Below are 17381 nucleotides of genomic sequence, written 5' to 3'. Positions count from 1 at the left end.
AGGAAAACAATATTATCTCATTTGCTTTTCCTCTGTTTTGCTGCTTTGGAATGTGGTTGGAGATTGTTTATCCAACATGTGAATTGTTTTGATTTAATGACCAATCACAGTCAGGCTGTGTCAGGACTCTGGAAAGAGTCACGAGTTTTCGTTATTATCTTTTAGCTTTCTGTCTACATCCTTACTCTATTCTTTAGTATAGTTTTAGTATGGTATTCTTTAGTAGAAAATAGATCATAAAATAATAAATTAGCCTTCTAAGAACATGGAGTCAGATTCATCATTCCTCCCTTCGATGAGGGACCCCAAAAATACCACAAGTGAGCACACAGGAGCTAATAGCTGTGAAATCAGCACTAAAGCATTTTTCATGCAGCTCATGTAGTCCTCAGTGAGAGGCAGCTTCTCCTACATGACCTTACTTCTGCGGATCCTCCCATTGCTGCTGTGAAGGTAGCCATACACCCTACCTCATGTGGGTGTTACAAGTGCAACAAAGTCTTCCAAGTGCTGTGTAATCAAGTAATCCAGTAAAACACAAGAATTTGTTTTGAAAGCAGACTCATTTGTGTATTTATAACAACAAATGAAAAGAAACTAACATAATGCCAATTTTTATGGTTTGGATTGGAGGGTAGCTAGTAATTTTGCAAAGACAAGAAGGGCAAGAAAGCTGTATTTTAGCCTAATTAATCAGAACTAATGAGCCCCTAAAACCTTGTTTCTCTCAATCAGCACACTATCAGCAGTGACACTATAGTAGCCTGTTCTACTTCAAAGAGCAGCTCATGGGACATCTAATGACACTCAAATGTGACTGTCTCTGAGTTTTTCATGAAGTGAAGTTTGCCTAAATTTCCAGACCAGATGGTGGAACTGTGAGACAAAATGTCAGATGGCTCTGAAGTGTTTAATACAATTAAGGATATGCAATCTGTAAACGCCCTGGGCTCACACAATTTGTCCGCAGATTTCTGTAAAGCTTTCAGAAACAAATCCACACAGCCTCCTTCTGAGCAAGCTTAATGATTTTTTAGCCAACAGCAAGGGAATCAGGGATCACAGGAAGCAAACAGAACCCCTTGCTGATGCCTTCTCACCCCCATAATGGGTGGGGCAGCAAAGGAGCAGAACATCATCTCAGGAAGAACTGCACTGAAAGAGTTTTTAAGCATTTCAATGCTTTGCCCAGTGTGGTGATGGAGTTGCCATCCCTGTGTTCAAGAAACAGCTGGATGTGGCACTTTGTGCTGTGATCTAATTGACAAGATGGTGACTCGTCAAAGGTTGGACTTGATGATCTTAGAGGCCTTTTCCAACGTAAATAATTCTGTGATCAACAGTTGACAAACATCATGAAATAGAATCAGTTTCTCAATAGTAAACATTTTATGCTCATAATGCTTTTCATCTAAGCAAAGGAAACATTATTTCTCTCTCATGCTCCTCAAAGACTTGCAATTACACCACTGCACAGAGAGGGAAACTGAGGCACATTGCTTCACAGCTCATCTCCATCCAGCAGACCAGTGGGAGAACAGCACATACTGGGCCTGCCTTCTCTTTACTCACCCTGTCCTCCCTTTCTTTGCTTTCCATCTACACCAGCATCAGCCTAAGGAAGCAGCTCCCAAACCCCTAACATTTCCACAAGTTCAGGAAGACAGCTTGCCTTTGACACCAAGCAAGACAGAGGACACCCACAGAATAGGAAAAGCCCAAAGCCCACACCTCCCACTTCAGAGCAGCAGGGCTGAGTGGAGAGTGACTGTGAACAGAATCACACAAATACATGGCCCCAGCGACCCTGTCAATTGTTTCACCACACATACATATCCCAGTACCAGGAGCACCCAATAGCAAACGTCCCACATGTGACATTTCTCACTGAAATATTTTCTTTACTCTGGAGTAAAGGGAGAGAGCTACTGCCTAAAACACACACTCACAGGTGGAGGAAGAAAGGAAAAGGTTGGAGGAGAGGCTGAGTTCTGTAGTACAGAAAGCAGAAAATTAGTGCCCATAGCAGAGTTCAAGATCTCCCATTTCCCAGTGTGCTTTGTGATCTGTTAAAGGGCAACAGGGAGATGATCACAACACCGTAGTGGGTGATGTAAATCACAGAATCACAGAATTGTTAGTGTTGAAAAGGACCTCTGGAAATCATCTAGTCCAACCCCCCTGCCCAAACAGGGTTACCTCACATCAAATCCACTCTAAGCAGGAATTTTTCCTCTTTGATGTCCAAACAGAAATACATGAAGGGTTTGAGAGAGCTTAAAGCAACTTGAGGTACACTGTACATAAGGCATATTACCTGTGTTTCCAAAACAAGCAGAGAAAGCCCAAGATATTCAGTTTAATAAAATTTGTGTTAGATCTGGAAAAAATCCTACATATAATTGCATGGCTAAAACTAAAATCTGTGAGTGCCCAGAGCCATAAGCTCTTGCTCCATGGCTACTTTAAGCCAACATAACCACCAACTGCTGCCAAAATTCAACTTTCCCACTTCACACTCTTGTCACTCCTTCCCATTCACACCAGCAACTGGGATCTGCCTCAAGCTGTACTCGTTTATGAATGCCAGTAAGACTGAAGAAGTAGAGGTAGGAGTAAAACTCTGGAAGTAATTGTGGCATTGTCATCCCAAATTAAATTCACCTGCCTTTAAAAGATTCATGTGACCGTTTTTCCTACTCCTCACACTAACCTTGCAGCCCATGTCTGACTCTTCCTGCCAAAATGCTGTGTGCCTCCTCCCTGGGCTGAGCTTCACAGCCCATAACATTTCCTTTGGACCCTGCAGCTCATGGAAGAGGCGGCTGTGCAGCCACACAAGCCCCGTATTTCCTACTGCTCAACAGCCAGGTGGGAAAACATGTCACTGCACAGCTGAAAATTGGATTACTATATTTGCTGTACATGCTCAGATGAACAAACAAAGGCCTTACAGGTAACCTTCAGCTCCTGCTCCACCAACTCCTGGGCACTTGTTTTCACACATTTCTTTTCTGGTTCAGGTATTTGATTGTGATATATTTAGCCATACAGGGAATATACTTTTCCACTATGCAAGATTCCTTATGTAGCTATTCCTCCTTAAATGGCCACACATGCCTAAAAAAGCCAGTGAAAACTTGCTACTACATTTTTGAGTATGTATAATAAATGGAAATTGTGCCTGCAAAAGCAGAGCAGGGAATCTGATGCTAGAGTACAACCAAAGAGAAAACAGGCTGCAAAAAGGTATTTCAGGCTGGAAGACCCCATCTACGAAACATGCCAGAAGATGGGAACTCAGCCAGTGTCTTCTTAATAAAGGGGAACAAACCTAAAGCCTGCAAATGCTAGTCAGAGGCACCTTACAACTTTTAAAACCAGGTGGTTGTGGCATACCAAAACTAAAAAGATCACATGCATTCCTGCCTTAAATATCTTGGTTTCTTGTTGTAGTGTGTTTTTATACTTTGTAATAGTTTTGGTTTTGTATCCCTGTATTTTTCCCAAATGGTTTACCCCAGATTGTACTCCCTCCCTTTACCTGTGTAATCCCTTTCCTTGCTGAGATCATTCCCAAATCTTCACACTAGCTCTCTGTCAATCACTCAGCATCCCATCCCCTCCATCTAGAAGTTTTGGTCCAGGTCATTGAGTGATTAGCCAGAGACTAGGGGTCAACCCCCCCAAGTGTTTCTCCATATGCTGTCCTAAATGTCCATCCCCCAGTATCCATCCCTCAGGGTCACTTATTGGTTAGTAAAATGTTATCTACTTTAGGTTTCCACCTCCCTTTAAATGTAACCTTGGCACCTCTCCCGGGGCTCTCAGCAGGAGGCCCCCTGAGGTGTAGGGGCTCCTCGGAGCTCTTAGAATAAACCTTGGATTAACCTCTGCTAAGAGTCGACCCCTTCATCTTCCACTGTTGTTCCAGCATCTCCTCTGCTGCAGGCGGTCAGCCTAGCTGCCTTCCACACCCCTGGGGCACAGGAGAGTGCCCCCTCCTCCCACTGTTCACCATCTCGGGGCTGGCTGGGGTTCCCTCAGTGGCATTCAGAGGGACTCAGTGGCATTCAGAAGGACCAGAATTTTATATCTCTCAGAAAGCTGGAAGGGTAAGAACACAACTTTGAGGGTTTGGGATGTCAGGCTTGCTACTGAATGCAAGACAAGTGTGTAGGGATGTAACAGGAACAATTAATTATCCTCCCTGCTGCATGTGAGCCCAATCAATCAGGAATTAGTTGGGAACCCCTCCTGCTCAAAACAAGTTACAAGCTGCGTCATCCAAAGAGTGGGGAGAGCATGAGCTCCCTGCCACTTCCTACAGCTCAGATTCACCAGATCACTTGAGCTGGCAGATGCAGCACCAGACATAAGAACTGCAGGAGCCATACTGATTCAAAGCATCGCTGCCCCCAGAAGACTTTTCCATGCTTCTCCTTGAATCATCAACACACTCAGCTGACAGGCTTAAGGGGGTGACAAGTGACCTGCTATGACCTTATACATGAGCATGTGATTCCATTCTTTAGAGCTGTCATGCAGCATAAATTCACAGCTTTCATGCACAGTGTTTGTAAATGAGTTCAATAGATGCTGGAGCTTTCTTTAGTGTTACATGGGCAGTTGCACAAAGCTTGGCAGTGCTTGAGACATATTCTGTAATTTCCCCAATACATATTTGTCATCTTCTCACATGACCTGTCCACACATTGTTCACGAGTTCCCTCTGCTCCACCTGTCAATATCTCACCTTGCATGTGATGTCTGTCAAAAACCTTCTGCACAGCTACAGGTTCACTCTCAACCTGATATACTTCCTCTCTATCCAAGCTCATGAAAAACACTCTCCCCTAGGCACTGTCTTCAAAGTTCTTGTCTAGATGCATTGATAAACAGCCTGTATTACTAGGACGCTATCTGTTAGGTAGTGTAACTGGTAATTCTGAGATCAAGTCTTCTGGTACACTTCCATAATTTTTTCCTACTGTTATAGGAAAACTGTATATCCTACTGTATATCCTACTGATAATAGTTATTACTGGTTATATAATATAATATATTATACTAACCAGCAGAACTACTGATGAAAGTCAGATAACAATGATAAATAATAAAAGGCAAATAAAGTCTTCATGCATTGTGCCATGGTCTTTGTTCCAGAGACAGATGGCAGCCTGCTAATGCTGGGCTTCAATCTGTATGTGACCCAGTGGATCAGTGATGCTGTACATCATCAGCTGCCTGGCCCTGACACAGAAAGGCAGGTGGGACCGCACACAGGAAAGACTGAATTGGCCTCTGGATGGATGGGGTAGTGTGGGGCTTGGCAAATCACTTCATCCTGCTCTAAATCTGCAAGGTAGGACATTCTGGCTGACAAAGACATCTTCCTTGTTTGTTTTTGGACAAATTATCAAATGTGCAGTTTTATATACGCCAAATATGACAGTTTCAGATGATGGCCTTTTCCTGCAGAAGGACAATTTCAACCCCAGTGTGTAATTCAAATCTCATCATTTCATTGGACAATTCCAGATTAGAGCTCTGAAAAGGTCTCACTTTCTTCTCCCTGCTTCTGAGGTGAAAACAAAAACCAGAAGGGAGCACTTGATGAAGATTTTGTTGATAGGATCAGCTACAGCTTTTTTATAGTCACCAAAAAAAAGTGATCACAGCTTATAAATTCAGATATAGGGAATTATTTTCATTAAATAGCATCCCACAAACCGAATGATTTTTCCATCCAGCAGCAGCTATGATAGACAAAAAGGATGTTAAGCATAAGCACTTTGAAATGTAAGCACCTCAAAAGAATGTCCTGTTCTGAATTATATGGCTAAAATTGTCATTTAAAATCATTAGTTTAGACTGTTATAGGCTCAGGCTGTATGGTATAAGGCAGGATCTGGGCTTTACAGCATGTACCATGGGTACACAGCTTGCCCTTAGAAGTAAGAAACTCCATGTCCTTCACTTCTCCTCTGACCTGCTACGCAACTCATGTAAATTGCTCATCCTCCACAAAGTACATCAGCTGGATGTCCCACTAACTCAGTATCTAACCACAGGGACCAGCTCAACTCATGATCAGCCAGAAGAGTTTTGTGAAGCTCAACCTGTCATGGTGCCAAGAGGACAAAGTACCTTCACCTGTGCCTGTCATGGGCACCCAGAATGTAGGGTACACCCACAGGGACTTGCAAGGCAGCCACTGTCACACCAAGTGGTCATCCAAAGTCTGATAGCTACATCCAAGCATAAGGAGCACTCAAGGAAGAAGCTTCCTCAAGGACAATGTGTTGTTGCCTTCCGCTGGTGAGGAGTGATACCAGGAACCCAGCACTCCTTGCACCTGGCAGTGCCCATCAGCAAAATAAAACTGAAGAGGTGGACGTGGAACATGCACTCCTGAAAACATTGCTCCCACCTCTGAGGCTGTATTTGGGTACCACGCACCAGCAGCAACATCTACACATCATTCCAGCCTGGCTGGGCCACAACATGCTGATCCTCAGGATGAGTATTGATCTCACTTCTGCTCCTTTAGCAAGCAACACTTCAAGAGCAGACAGGCTTTAAGCTTCCTTCAGTTGTGTCACTAGAGGGATGCTAAAATGGGAACTGGGAAAATAAGCTTGGAGAAGGCATTTAAAGGAATAACCCTAGGTCAGAAGTATGAGACAAATGTTTTCAGGCTCTGCCAATTCAGCAAAACAATGCTGTGGTCAGGCCCCAAGGGTTTTTTACATTTTCATCTACATAATTTTCCATTTTATTAGGCTTTCAGTTGTTTTTTTCTCTTTGCAAAGGTGCATTTGTAAAAGAAGCAGCATTACAACTAAGCTGGAAAAAGCAGTCTCTCCCTAAGCAGTTTCACCCAAACAGGCACGAAGGACATGAAACACACGTGGCAGCAGCAAATAGCTTCTGGTGTTATCAGTATTTTCTAATCTGTCTCCCAGCAGGTCAGGTGGAAAGAAAGAGTCTCTCTGGGGATTCTTCAGCTGAACTTTGATTGATCAGCTCTAGCTGAACCAAACTGTTCCTGTAAATGCTTCTGTAAACAAACTAATTGCAAACCCCTACTAGACTATATTTAGTTTATGCATTTAGCAGTGACATCTGCACTAGCTAAATCAGGCTGGAACAAGCAAACCTGCCTCTGATACAGGATCTAGTGGAGAAAGCATATTAGACTTCTTTTTGTTCACAGATTTTTGTCTCTTCCCCTCAGCCCAGTGACCCTTTGTGACAAAGATTTATAGAATTAGCAGTCTAAATGGGGTCATTGCAGGGCAAGCAAAAGTAAAATGAAAATGGAAGAGGCAACTAGAGACTAGCTTAAAGTGAGATTCATGTTGTACAAGTATCACAGTAAATTCAGGAGTTCAGAGGAGACAACACTGTGCTGTACTTCTCACTAGGCATGTCAGAGTGATTTAGAAGTGACCATTTGTCCTGCTACAACAACTTAGTCTTGAAAGTGCCTTGATTTGCTACTTGCTGCCTTAAACGTGAGCAGCAACGATGCACCTTCCTCTCTGCACCTCTCAATTCTCATAAGGAAACACAGCTAGGTCTGAGTATTTCAGCAAGATATTTGTAAAAACATCCCTTTGCTGGGACTGCTGAGAAACATTCACTGGGGAAAGAAAAAGGGGAAATGAACACCAAAGAACAGAAAGTCTCTTTGCATTGATTTAACCTCCAGTTCACATTCTTAGGCACTGAATTATCCATCTTCCACATAAAATGATGTATTTATTACTATCTATTTTCTAGACATCCCACAATATATAGCAAGAATTGTTTTTTACAAAGAATTCTCAGCACAAGGATATGTCTAAGGGGCTGGGTACCAGCAAACTCACACTTCTTTGCCTTTCCTTTTCAACTTTGAGCGCTAAATGTTATGTATCTCTCAGGTCTTGTTTCATAGACATGTCCAAGGACACCAAATGTTAAATATAATTATGTGAGCCATAAGAATGGTTTAAGACTGACCACACGCACACCACACTAGTGCAGAAGTAGCTGGTGGACTGGAGATTAAATCAGTGCTTCTGCATTACTGCTGCTTCTTTTTCTGTTCTCCTGAGGACTCTAAAAATGTGTGTATTTATTCTGAGAAGAATCCAAACAAGTTTCATTCACTTATTCTATAAAACTACAATAGCTGAGTCAGTCTTTAAAAGCATGTCTTTTTTTAGTGTTTATCCTTCATGTGTACTTAATCATTTACCATAAATAGGGATGGATGACTTTTTGTTTACTTGAAGATACGAACACTTATATTTTCCAGAACTGTCTGAAAGAGAAATTTCCCAGGTATAATCTCCTGGAGCATATTAATGGGCACTAGTGGCTTCAACCTTGAAGCAACTCTGCTTTAACTGTGAAACTAAATGCAAAATTAATTAGTTGGGTTTTGGTTGGTTTGTTTGTTTGTTTTTTTACAGAAAAGCAGCAATCCACCACTGGCCTGATTTATCCTACTTGTAGAATTGCTTCCACCAAAAGAAAAGCCACAATTAAGCAAAAGGTAAGTGCAATTTTCAGTAAGTTTTTGCCTAAGGTTGTACCAGTAGAAAGGTGACCAGTGCTGGGTCCTCTGTAGGTAGGACACTCACATAATGGCAAAGTAGATCAGGACAAGCCTAACTCTAGGAGCATTAATGAATCAGTCACCTAGTCACCTAAGTGAATTAAGATGCTTAAGCTCCCTTCTTTACTCTCTGGCAGGTTGAGGCATCCTGCAATTAAAGTTTAGTTAGGAGAAGGATTATCAGGCATGTATAAGCTTTGAAACAGACCTGTCATGTATGAAGAGTAGCTGCTGATATTGATGCCCTACGGAGAGGCTCCCTGATTACAGCAGTCCAACATTCCAATTTATGAATTACACTCAAGAACAGTTTATCCCCCCCATGCAGATGTGATTTAATCATATCAGTCCCCTCTGAGGTTCCCAGTGGAGCTTTTAACGCTTTTGGACACATTAGATCATGGAATCAGCTTGACAATTTTGCTTGAGGGGATCTGTCAAAGCCATTAGAGTGCAGACTGGATGCCTGCACAGAAGGATGTGGGATCACCTGCCTGAGCCTGCACTGGGACCTTAGTGATAGATAGAAATGCCCTACTATATAGTGAGCTAATTTAGCAGAGACAAACCTCAAACCAACTGCTTTATACAAAGCTTAATCCAAATCCTCAAGATTCAAAACATTTTTAGTCATTCCCTTCTCATTCATTTTCAGCACTCTGTCATGTGTTAAATTTGGGAAAGCCAAAGAAAACAGACACTACCCTCAGGAAGGCTGTATCCTTAGGATTTCCAAACCAATCAAAACCAGGAAAAATTACAAAAGAGACACAAACCCAATCAGGAAGTTGAACTGTGGTTCCAAGGTTACTCAGAAGAAAGGATGTTCAAGGGTCTGCAGACAATTTGGTCCTTCAGAAGCAAAGAAGAGACTTGGAAACACTCAAGTTACCACTTCGAAAACCTGACAAAACTTTGTCAGCCAAAGCATACTTTGAAAGAGTAATACTGCCTGAAACTCAAGGAGGAGAAATTTTCCATGCTCAGTGGGAGGCTACTGGAAATAATATCAAAGAGGAGCTGATCACTCAAAAGCTGGCCTCCAAAACCTTTCTAAACTGTGCTCAGAAAAGCTTCACAAAAGCAAACTTGGGAGGAGGGGCTTCTACCAATTACTAGAATAAGGCTGGGAGCAGAATCACATTTTTTCTATTCAGTTTGTTCTGTGGCACATGTTGGTCCAGCCCAGTAAACAGGAAGATGAATGTGTTCTCCTGGGAGAGAAGGGCAGAGCTACTGCACATCAAATCTTGTCCACAGAACCACTCACCGGCCTGTATGGAGACAGGGCCTGCAAGTACATCCAGCTTAACCCTAAAAACAGAGAAGGGAAGCTATTCCCATTCCCATTTGGTGTCCAACCGTACCAGGGGGATTGAACACTTGGTCTCCAGTTATTTCTCCAGCTGCCCATCTCAGGGTGGTGAGGGCAGCTCTCTGAACACTTGGAGCTTAGGGCATGGCTCTTCCCAGGCACTTGAAAATGGGGCAGGATATTCTGAACTGACTGCACAGGGGAATAACACACAGACACTTGTGCAACTCTAACCCACAAACTGCTGTCTCTAGCAGCAAACATATGGCAAAATCAGGAACAGAGCTGGGAAGAAAACCACACTTTCAGCTCATTTGCTTTTTCCAGGAGTCACAAATCACCCAGCTCCAGTCATCTTGTCCAGCACTTAAGCAACAGTTGGCTTTTCACAGTTTATATAATATTTATTATACGAGCATCTTTCCTCCATCTACTTTAAGAGCTTCAGAAAAAAACCGAATTTCTTTCTTGATTAGCATAAGGGCTGTCTGCCTTTGGGACTCAGATGTGTTTCACAGGAAAGGGAATGTGAGCACTTGAGGAAGGTGCCTAATGTGTGACAGTTGTGACAGGTCTTTTCTTTTGCCTTTCCCAGTAACTGAAGCCCAGAGCAGACACATTAGTGTCTTGCCTGGGTGACTGCATCCTCAGTGTAGCCAAATATCCAAACCCTTGCAAACAGGCCATGGCTGAGACAATGGCTTCCCATCCACAGCAATGCTGACTGTGCTGGGACACATTCCCAGTTCCCTACTGCCCACTGAACTGCAAAAGGAACTCAGTACCTATAGTTTTACAGCTCCTTGGGAGAAACCATCCCAAAAAGTTTTATTTTGAGACATCCTGTTGCTACATTTTTATTCCATTACAGCCCACTTGAAATATTGCAAGTCTGCTCTTACACTAATGATAATAGGACTTTGCATTTGTGCTACTAACAAACATCCTACCATGCCTCTGGGAGGCTGTGAGAGTGGGCACAGAGTTAAGTAGCAGAATCCATATTGGAGTAGGGATGGGGATACTGGATCTCCTGGTTCCTCTGCCTTATGCATTCCTGAATCATCTGCTTTCCAAAAGAATTTAAAATCTTCCTCGGGAAATGTGATCAGTACATTTTTAGCCTGGTTTTCTCTGAAAAGGGGGTTCATGGAACCACCCTGGTTGCCAACCCCTTTCCCAAGTAACCTTCAAATCTGCCAGGTGACTTTAGACAAATCTGAGAGGATTTACAGCCTCAGGGATGGTCCTTACATTCTTGCACTTTTTGGAAACCAACAATTGAGCAGAGACCTTCAGGCTGTGATGTCCAGAAGGGGAGAACTGTTTACACTCTGCTCAACAGCACAAACATGTTTACATATGTATATACGTGTAATATTCAGACATAAATACACGTGTAGTGACAGGCTGACCAGCACATGCACAGCTCTGGGTCAGCTATTTCCTGCTTTTTTCTTCCTCTTTAAATAAAAAAAACTATGCATCTTTCTATTTCAAATACAAGACTTTTCTTTTTCTAAAACTAAAATAAAATATACTTTGCTCTTTCACTACTTTGCTGAGTTATTTATATTTTTATTTTATCTTATTTGATGAAAAGCTGCTTCCTATCAAACTTTCCAGACCCTTTTGCTGTAATAGATGGCTTTGCCACCTCCACCACTGGGTGCAGTGTGGCAGCTAAGTGCCACTGGATAGGGTATGTGAAGTTGTTATAATAAATAACTTCAAATCTGGTTTGGATCAGAGAAATAATAACCCTGAAGCAAAGAAAATTCAATTATTCCTTTCTAGTTCCAGGAAGATCAAATCATAAAGCATTTGAAGACAGCATCTCTTCTGTTTGGATCCCTTGCATTAAGAAAAAATACAGTTGGAGAGGACAATGAGGCAGAGACAGAACTGCTACCCTGGAATAAGACCTGGGAATCGTGATGCTACTCCACAGAAAACTACTGATGCTCAAATACCAGCAATTGACATCACAACATGAACCCCATGAATGGACACCCATTACATGAACAGAGCTACAAGCAAATAGAGATGAGGGGATTCTGATTGTCTTTACATTCCCTTGTCTGCTCTGTCACCTTTTTGAGGAACAAAACAAACTAAATTTCCACAGAAACATCAAATCCTTTCTCTCTTCAAAGCCACAAAAAAAAATGCTGTTAAAAAGGCAAGATTTTTTTTGTATGTGGTAATGGATGTTTGTCCAAAAAGAGCATTGAGCCTGTTAAACTGCTTTTGGAAGGGCACTGTATCTGTTGCATGTTTGAACTTCTTTCCCATGGAAAGCAGAGTTTCAGGGAAGAGGAAGTGTGCACACCAGAATCTCTCATGCTATTTTGGAGTAGGAGTGCAAGCCATGCACAAACTAAAACCTGTAAAGAGCCTTCACAGCAACTTCCCCAGCCTCTGTCATATATGGTAATTGTTTGTGGAAATACCACAGCAAGTTATTTCTTCTGTTTTAAAAATCTCGTTCTAACTCATGTTTTGTATCCCATGTTTCAAAGACAACTGCATCATTCCTGTATAATGTGAAAAGCAATGATTTTTCTAAGGCTTGATTGGGTCAAAACTGCAAAACCACATGATACTTCCTGAGGCACATTTCAGTCAAACAAGACTTGGAAAGGTTCACATTCAGAAAACAAGGCAGGCTTCAACAAATTGTTGAGATTATTACATGCCTAAAATACCCCATGGACTGCCTCCAAAAGCTACCCAAAATCAGCAGGAAGTGTTTCCCTGATTTTGATAATATTTTATTCAAAAAACCCTTGTATTTGCACAAGACAAAGTAATCCACCAGCACTCGCCAACTAAAATGAATTGCATTAAACTCAGACATCTTTAGGTTACTACAGTTTCTTTAAGAAAGAAAACCAACAGTGCTGAACCTGTCAAACAATTAAAACCCACAGAATGTCCCATTTTACATGAAGACTGAAGCTGTGCTGCAATTCCTTTCTCCCAGAGGTTAAAAAGGAAATGGAAGCATGCCAGTTTTGCTGATCTGTACCTCTGCTGAGATAATCCCAGGTGCACCAACCTTCCCCCAGGACACAGAGTCAGATGCGTGGAGGACAAAGGTGGGCAAGCCTGACAACCTGTTAGGAGGCATACCAGGTCTGCAGAGGAAACATTGGCTGCAATTTGTTTTATACTATTGCAGCCCAAAGCTGCTTTGTGCAGCAAAGAACCGAACCCTGTGAAACACCAGTGAAACTGAACACAGCAGGGAACTGGGTGGCAATCGAGGCAAAGGAGTTTGTAAAAGGGATTACAGCAGTGCACGAGAATTTCCAAGGATTTCCATGGATTTCCTAGGATTTCCATTAATTTCCTTGGACTAGCTATCTGAAGAGACATTGCTTTAGTTTCCCCTGAATGAAAGATATGGCAGTAAAATAATGGAATGTGCTTGGGATTAGTTTACTGAGCTTAACGAGACGGGCAAAAACTCACAGCAGCTCAGGTGACATCTGTGGGTTAACACAGGGTTAATTAAACACTGACTTGTCCAGTGACCACACCTATTCTTACACTAACCACCCTATTTTCTAGCTTGGTGCTCGGTCTGGGCCTAGAGAAGAAATTTTAGAGATTATATATAAATGTGCATCTTTAGATGTCTGGCATACCTTTAAAGGTCAGTCATCCTACAGATCTTTCTAAAAAACCTGCACGGTAAAAATTCACTCCTTTCAGCATTTAAAGTCTGTTAAAATGATTTCTCTAATCTTTTGATGCAGTCCTTAGGTTCCACCTAGTGGCTTTCAACAGTCATGAACAGCAGACTAGACAGGCATTTTATTGCTTAAATGCTTAATTCTCACACGTGTGTGGGTCTAGCTGCAGAAAGAATCATAGAGTCTTCTTTAGATGTAGCTCTGCAGTTTTGACCCAATCGATCCTTAGAAAAATAATTGCTTTTCATATTCCACAGGAATTATCCACTTTGAAACACTAGATACAAAACATGAGCTAAAACAAGATTTTAAAAATTGGAAGAAATAACCTGCTGTGGTATTTCCACTAAATTACCATTAATAACTGAGGCTGGGGAAGTTCCTGTGAAGGCTGCATCGACTCCCTTCACAGCCAGCTGAGGAACAGGCACCTCTAGACCAGGACTCGGATTACTTTTCGTAGAGGTTTACCTTCAGGCGGGATGCATTACATCCCAGAAGTGTCTCATTTCCTCATTTTCATTACAAAGAGAAGCCAAGGGGCTTACTGATAGCATAGTACCACCACCACACCTCCTGAATCCCACCCAGGCTGTCTGACTAAGAAACACTCTGACACAGCCCTTGAAGTGCAGCCCACCGTGTAGGGAGCTCTCAGCCGGCAGCAAAAGGCATCTGGAAGCAGGGCAATCACAACAGTTAGAGATTTGCACCTAAGTTTAAGAGCCCAATAGTGGCAGGTAGCCATGTTATCAAAGAAAACTTATTTCAACACTGCTCTTCTCTCAGAATACATCTTACCCTGCTGCTCAGCTGTGTTAGGCTGATGAAGGTAGGCTTGTCTTATAGCATGAAAAGTGTAAGACAGTTCTGCTCCTGCCTTCTTAAAGATTATAAAACAATCTATGCTTATACTCCAGTTCCCTAAGGCATTAGCAGAACACTCACTACAGACATTTTAGCCCTCTTTGGAAGAGCTATAGTCCCTCTAAAGAGTCACTGTCTTCAAAGGAAAGGGGAAGAACAGCATCCAATGAAATGTGCAACTTCATGAATTTATCAGCTGCCACATTAGAGGCCAAAAGCAGATATTTCAAAGTAATTTTAGTGACCTTCATAAACAACAAGAAAGAGTTCACCAGAACTGATCTAGTTTGTCCACAGAGATCATATCCATTTCTAAAGAGAAGGTGAAATAAAACTCAAGAGGAAAAAAAAAAAAAAGAGGAAATTGACCTTGTTCATGATTTGTGGAGTGTGGGACGGATGAAAGGTCTTTAGCTCCTTAATGTAGCTTTTTCTGTCTATTCTCATTTCAAGGAGCTTTACTTTTGGTCACACACAGCTTGAGGCTTGCACCCAGCAAATCATGTCTGCTTTTCTAGAACATGACTGGTGTACAGCAAAGCTGCTGGATTTGTAACTCCACAGTCTCTCCGCTTCCTTAGCACAGCCCACCTTCTCACCTTCACCTAAGCTTTCATGGAACGTGTGACAGATTGGTTTTTTCATGCAAAGAAAAGGAGAAAAATCCTCAAATGCCTTCAAATTTCCATAGTAAAAATTAAAAAATGAAGGCTCCACACTTCCTGTCTTGCTGTTGGGTTCATACCCCAGTCAAATGAGACGTGTGGTTTATCTGCGAGAGTTAAACCAGTTTTTGTGCAACAGTGATTTCACAAAAGCTGAGGAGAATTTCAACACGGAGCTATCTGCTTAAAGTGACTGTCTCCCCACTCCGCACAAAACCAGATGTTGAGCAGTCTTACCTTCCAAAACCTTGACTCAGGCAGCAGCTGCTCCCTCCCTCTCAGCGTGGGGGATGCCCGGGAGAAACAGAAGCAATTCTCCCCTGTGCAACCGATCCCCTCTGTTAAAAACGCCAATCACTTGTTTTTCTAACTTTAAAAGTTTAATAGCAATAAAATAGTTATTAAAATAGTAATACAATTAGAGTAATAATAATTTGGACAATTTGAATTAGGACAATATGAGACAACAAATACAAAGAGTTACGGACGTCCAGGTACCTTTTTCTGGGTAGCACGAGGCCGAAAAAGGACCCACGTTAACAAAGGATTAACCCTTAAAAGCAATAGCCTGTTGCATATTCATCTGTCTCGGTCTCTCTGCGAGCCTCTCAGGAACCCTGGGCCAGTCTCGAGTCGGCAGACACCGGGGAGGGCAGCCCCGACACGGCCGACAGCGGGGAGACACTCTCTGTGTGTGCCCCGAGAGTACTGGGCGCCTTTGCAGCACAAGAGATACCAGAGACATCGGTAGAAGAGAAAGGGCTGACTCTTAGCAGGGGTTAATCCAAGGTTTTATTAGGATCCCAAAGGAGCTCCTGCACCTCAGGGGCCTCCTGCCGAGAGCCCCGGGAGATGTCCGAAGGTCACATTTCAAGGGAGGAGGAAACCAAAAGTAGATAACATTTTACCAACCAATAGGTATCTCTGAGGGATGGGAACTGGGGGATAGACATATAGGGCAGCGTATGGGACTAGGCCTGGGGGGCTGACCCCTGGCCTCTGGCAAATCACTCGACAACTTGGACCGAAACTTCTGGATGGGGGGGATGGGATGCTGAGTGATTGACAGAGAGCCAGGGTGGGGGTCTTGGGGATGATCTCATCCCAGGAGAGGGATAACACAGGTAAAGGGAGGGGAGTACAGTCTGGGATAAACCATTTGGGAAAAATATTGGAATACAAAACAAAACTACTTCAAAATATTACAAAATATAAAAACGCACTACAATATTCATCCACTTCATACATGATGCATAAATTCCATTCAAAAACAGGATTCTGTCTGGTCATCGTCAACTTCTTCCTCCAAATCCTAACAGCGCCTTTGAGGCGGGAAGAAGTTAATTTCTTCTGATAAGAGGGCCATAAATTCTTTTTCTCTGAAAGATTTAGGTGTCCTGTGGCTGCTATCTCGCTGCGAGACCTTTCTTTAAAAAAAGTATCCTACATAGCATCCGTTTCTATTTTAACAATTTTTATAGCCTAAAACTATATTTAACACAGTACTTAAGAGAATTAATACAGCATTACTTTCTAAAACAACACATATAATATTCATTTTAATATTTGTGAAAAGCCAATCATAAAATACATGCATTGTTCACACTCTCCAAGGCACGTCCACCTTCAATCCGTGGTAGGTGCGCCCACCCCCTCATCAACACGGGAAAGGCCTCCCGTCACCCTCGGGTAACGCCGAGGGCGGGGGGGCGCGGGAGCTGGATTCCCTCCCCCGCCAAGGGCAGCTTTTCCCCGGAGGACCTCAGAGGCTCAGCTCAGGCCTGGGGGTGTTGCAGGTGCGGCGCCCACAGACGGCTCCAAGGGGCTGCCCCGGGCCAAACCCCGGCGGAGGGCAGGGACCCCGCAGCACCGCGGGGGGAGGCTGCCTCGCGCAGGGACACAGGTTGTCGGCAGGAGAACGACAGCTGTGTGGCTCCATAGCTCAGTGGTTAGAGCACTGGTCTTGTAAACCAGGGGTCGCGAGTTCGATCCTCGCTGGGGCCTCCAGAGGTTTTCGTGCGAGTATTTTATTTAATTGTTGTTTCTCCCCTAACCGACCTGGGGGGTTCCGGGAAAAGCGAGCGGCGGGGGTCGCCTTTTGCACGGCGCCTACAGAGGGCGGCGGTGGGAGACGACCGAAACGTCGGAGCTCCAAACTGACGACGTGGGCTCGGCTGCTTCCGGGGATAGGAGCGCAAGGGCGGTCCCAGCTCCGCTTCCCA

At 43.2% G+C, this 17381-nt stretch overlaps 1 non-coding gene across 1 annotated transcript; it reads left to right on the top strand.

The window, feature by feature from the left end:
- The first annotated feature begins 17090 nt into the window (after positions 1-17090).
- TRNAT-UGU (transfer RNA threonine (anticodon UGU)) lies at positions 17091-17163 on the top strand. The gene has a single exon. It is a non-coding gene; the product is annotated as a tRNA-Thr (tRNA).
- The last annotated feature ends 218 nt before the right edge of the window (positions 17164-17381 follow it).

Source organism: Molothrus ater, chromosome 3 (genome assembly GCF_012460135.2).
Source record: "Molothrus ater isolate BHLD 08-10-18 breed brown headed cowbird chromosome 3, BPBGC_Mater_1.1, whole genome shotgun sequence".
Classification (NCBI taxonomy): Eukaryota; Metazoa; Chordata; class Aves; order Passeriformes; family Icteridae; genus Molothrus; species Molothrus ater.
The sequence above is the reverse complement of the archived record's forward strand: the minus strand, read 5'-3'. Positions and strand labels throughout refer to the sequence as shown.